The following is a 5,207-nucleotide window of genomic DNA, read 5'->3' on the forward strand; positions in this document are numbered from 1 at the left end:
TCGTAGTGAGAGATTGTTCAAAGATTGTTCACTACGCATGCGTCGAACACCTGTGTACGAGTATGAGTCGAATGGCGTATGCTTTGCAAGGCTGTGCATTCTACTATGCGCATACACTAGCATACGCATAAAAAAGAAAGTATGCCCAGGGATTAAGGGTGCGTTCACATTAAAACGAACCCTGGTGCGATTGCTCGGTTAGCGCGGTTCATTTCAACATGTCATAATTGCCATACATGTATATATTTTATATTTTCCTTTAATTAACACAACACAACTCATAAGACGTTCACATCCCATGGGTTGATAATTTCATTTGAAGTAAAAAATCAGCTCTGACCTCTGTTCTTGAAAAGTTTAAGGAAGTTTTGAGGAAGTTATTTTACCGGGTTTACTGGAGGAGCAACATTTTCAGTCTTTAGGAATGTTCCGCATTCCTCACCTGCACACTGCACAAGCTCAAAATGGAGCGCAGCTGCAAGTAAACAAAACTAGTTTTTCATATTTTGTGGAGAGAGAACATTGAAGAACTGAAAGAGCCTTAAGAACTGAAAGGCCTTTTAAAAACTGCTAGATCTGATTATTTTTTAACCCTCTTAGAAGAAAACAAACACCACCCTGGATATTTATTTCATACAGTGGATAAATTAACGAGAAATAAAGCTTCAACCCCAGATGTTTCCAAACAGCACAGCAGTAATGACTTTATGAACTTCTTTACTTACAAGATTGATAATTTTAGAGAGAAAATTAGGTCCCACTTTATATTAAGTGGCCTTAACTACTATGTACTTACATCAAAAAATAAGTACAATGTACTTATTGGGTTCATATAGAATTGCAAAACACTTGTGCTGCTATTGAGGTGGGATATTGGTAAGGTTAGGGAAAGCTTTGGTGGTATGGGTAGGTTTAAGGTGTAAGGGATGGGTCAACAGTGTAATTATAAATGTAATAACAGAAATTAATTACAAATGTAATTACATGCAGGTGTTTTTAAAATATAAGTACAATGTAAAAACATGTATGTACACAATAAGTGCATTGTATCAAATGATTAATTTAAATGTAAGTACATAGTAGTTAAGGCCACTTAATATAAAGTGGGGCCGAAAATTATAACCATGCAACCGTCTACTACAGTATTACATCACTGAGGAAAAACTCCATTCATTCGCTGCTATAGGAGAGGAAGAATTGTCTAAACTTGTTAAATCATCAAAATCAACAACATGTAAGTTAGACACTATACCGACAAAGCTATTGAAAGAGATGCTTCCAGAGGTCATAGATCCTCATCTTTATATCTATAATTCATCTTTTCACTACGATACATACCAAAAACCTAAGCTGGCTATTATAAAACATCTTGTTAAAAAAAACAAAAACACAACTTTATTTACAATTTACTCAATTACAGGCCGATCTCGAATCTACCTTTTCTGTCAAATATACTAGAAAAGGCAGTATCATCTCAACTATGCTTTTTTTTTAAGAAATAAATTGTATCTGTGAGGATTTTCAGTCAGGATTTTAATTGTAATATAGTCCTGAGACTGCTCTCATTGGAGTTACAAAGTATTTGCTCTCATCATTGGATCGTGGTTGTATCTCTCTATTAGTGTTACTGGATCTTAGTGCTGCTTTTGACACTATCGATCACAACATTTTTTTAAATAGACTCCAAAATTATGTTGGCATTAGTGGATTGCATTGGCATTGTTCTAATCATATTTATCTGACCTTTATCAGATTTTAGTAGTAAACGAAAAAAAGGTGGGTCAACACTAGTGTCCCGGGTTTAATGTGTTGTTGTTGTTGTTGTTTTTTTTGGTTTTTTTGTGAAATGCAAGTTTAGAGTCAATAAACTCTTTATATTGACTTCAAGCAGTGTCTCCCCGCCTTTACTCTGGTCATGTCCCCACAGTTGGTATTAATTCAGTGTTTATAATGCTAATACTTGAACTTCAAAGAATTTTAACCCAAATTGACTGGGTTTCTAAAGAGCAAAGGCTTTGTGAAAAAAAGTGGACGACTTAAACACAAAGTCTGTAAAATAAACTGTTAAAAAGGATTTGATTATCCCTAGCGATATTATTTTATTCTGTGTTGTCATCATTCAAGTTTATTTTCAGCTTTAATGAACTTTTTTTTTTGTTTTTAACAAAGCAGCTGATATTGCCATAGAAACTAGTGGACTGACGACTCACTTTCACCACAAAATGGCAGAAACGCAGGGCTGCTGCTGGGCGCTGATGTTCCAATAGAACGTTCTATTGAGTGTCGCTTCTTGTTAGTGTATATTCTTTGGTTACACTCACCCCTAACCCTTATTCCCATCTGGGTCACGTCCTATTTTCCCCGCTCTGTGCGGGCCTCGAACCAGGGTCACTGACACTAACGTTTTAATTTACACACAGTACATCTGGCACCAATATGAAGAACAAAATGAAAAAAACAACAACACTTTCATCCTCTGATCTACAGTATACAGTACTATGAGCGTCTCAAGAAAAGTACTGTGTATTTCCTTGTTTGTGCAGTCAAAACATTTCACAGCTTTTAGGGAACCACCAGAATGGATTCCAGATAAGATTCTTCTGAAGTCACCAAAGTGCAGTTGTCAGTGGGTTTTTCCCAGTAACTGTTGCAAATGCAGTTGATCAAGATTTCTCTGAACTACCTACAGTACATAACTGTCACCACTGCGATAAGTCTTTTTATTTTATTTTGCATTATCATACAATGACAAATATGATGATTTCAGTTTCTGCATTTTTTTTAAATAGGCAACAAAATCATGTTAAAACCAGTCATAAAGAATGCAGCCGATCATGATTATGTGACAAAAAGTAAAAGGATTGAGAATTGTGGTGAGATAATCTAACCATCAATAGAGACAAAGAGACACTCCTCTGTGAATGTACAGCAGGAAACCTGAACATTATTAAGAGCTGATTGTATCTATTGGCTCTCAGTGAAGCTCAAACCTCATGTATAAAGATGTTATAGAGACATACTGAAGAGGATGAAGATTCTCTAATTATTCACTAAACAAACTGCAACATTCTTCAAAGCCTTTAGAATTAAAAGTAAAATAGCAAGACTTTCTCAAGCATATTATCATAGCATCACGATGGAAAATAAGTAAAACAATTACAAAGATAGCAGTAAAAAGATGATCATTAATCATTCTTGTACTTTTATTGAAATAAAATGATAACAAAAGTTCAACCATAAAATGTATTTATTTTTTTCCTTATTTTGGATCATTCAGACCTTTTTCATGCCTTTTAATAAATGCCTGAATAAAATATTACAACACAATTTTTAAGAAAAGTAAGTCATATTAGTTAGTTTTAACTAATCGTGTTTTCCTTTAGTTAAACATGAATCTGATGGTCTTTGTTGTTGTCGCACAACCCCTCAGGTAATACAGAATGAATGTACTATGTAAAAACATAAATGATTAAATAATAATTCATTTATTATTCTGTATAAAATATTAGTTATATTAGTGTTGCATCAAATTCCACATGAATTAAAATGACTCTAGACAATATGCATGTCAAATGTTGTGGTTATAAACTAAAAGTGTGTCAGGACACTCATCAGAGGAACAAGAAACACCATCAGAGAACCACACAGACAAGAAGCCTCAGATACCTTCACTTGATCTGGGACCCACTTATCTGTGAACAGAGAATATAATGCAGTGAATTGTATTAATGACAGAGATCATCATAAACATTTATTTACAAATGATTAAAATAAATGAAATGTTCACCTGTGTTCCCTCCAGACAACATCAGAGGACCCATGGATATGGAAGCACTGTCATGGAAGTCCAGAGACCTGCCCTCTCTCCGCTTGTGTCCAGAGTCACAGTCCTGATAGAGAAAAGAGCAAAATCAGCTGTGTGAATCCCTGTTAAATATCACTGAACAAACAAGAAACATAAAGAAGTGCACAAAGTCTCCAGAAGAGGGCAACCACAAACATGGTATTTTAGCAGCCTTGAACGTCTAGCCATACTTATATTAGTTTGATCATATTCCACATATACAATGAAAATTTATTTCACAATTACAGTACTAAATCTACTCTGAAAATTTAACATCACAATTTTATGAATTATGAAAGGTTTGTAAACTGACCATTGAGCAGAGTCTTGCGCACAACACTTTTGAAATAATGGATAGATGTGTGTTAAATCTACTTTGTTTTATGGGTAAACATTTTACCCATTATTTTCCCAGATAACCATTCTTGGTTTACCATACAGTATATTTACTTATTATACACAGTTATTATTCTGCTAACAGGATTAGTTCACCCAGAATGTTGACTCTTCAGTCAACAATAATTTGTATTTGACTCGCACCTGTCCGGAGGGTTGATTTCCACATTCATGGAAAGTGTGTGTTTTTGAGGACAAACACAACTGAAAGAAGCCTTTAGGATTTTCTCTCTGTAAAATTGTCAGTAAAATATTTGCCATGTAGAAATATAATTTCTATCAAAAACAGTCTTTGATCTGGTTTGGGATGTTGGACTGCTATTATACAAAACACACACATAGATATGACAAAGTTAAAGTGCCCCTAATATGGATTTTTGAAAATGACCTTTCATGTAGTGTGTAACATGGCTCTAAGTGAATGAAAACATCCTGCAATGTTTTAAATCTGAAAGTGCACCATATATAAAGTTATTGTTTCAAATGTAAGAGTCAATTAAACAAATCCCAAGCCATTTCGTTGTGACATCAAAACGCAAAACGAAACATCAGCATATTGCCCGCCCACTTACTGTGTGCACAGACACCAGGGAAAACCTAAAACCTCTCAAACTCTGCTAATACATGAAGAATCAGTGGTTAAAATTAATCTTTACAACAATAGCCCAAACCTTGAGAAAATAAGGTAAAAATAAATCCATATTATAAGACAATGAAAGTGTTTTTTGATCTTGCATGCTTGTAAACCTGTTGTTGGGGACTCCCAAAACAAAAATAGGAACCTTTCAAAAGTCATAATAGGGGCACTTTAATAATTAAAAAAGGGTCAAAGGTCAGGACACTCTTCAGAAAAGTAATAATAAGTAATAACATTATAAAACTACACAGATACTGGACAAAATCACATGGTACACTTTACTTTTCCCCACTGGTCAGGATGGAATAATCACAGTTTGGATGAGGATTT

General features: G+C 34.4%; 1 long non-coding RNA gene across 1 annotated transcript; it reads right to left on the reverse strand.

Annotated features, from left to right (window-relative positions):
• Positions 1–3,376: 3,376 nt before the first annotated feature.
• On the reverse strand, positions 3,377–4,169 carry LOC125255228. The gene is made up of 3 exons (XR_007181852.1): positions 4,158–4,169; positions 3,788–3,890; positions 3,377–3,692 (listed from the first exon to the last, which is right to left on the reverse strand). It is a non-coding gene; the product is annotated as an uncharacterized LOC125255228 (long non-coding RNA).
• Positions 4,170–5,207: the final 1,038 nt, after the last annotated feature.

The sequence above is a fragment of the Megalobrama amblycephala genome, linkage group LG20 (genome assembly GCF_018812025.1).
Source record: "Megalobrama amblycephala isolate DHTTF-2021 linkage group LG20, ASM1881202v1, whole genome shotgun sequence".
Classification (NCBI taxonomy): Eukaryota; Metazoa; Chordata; class Actinopteri; order Cypriniformes; family Xenocyprididae; genus Megalobrama; species Megalobrama amblycephala.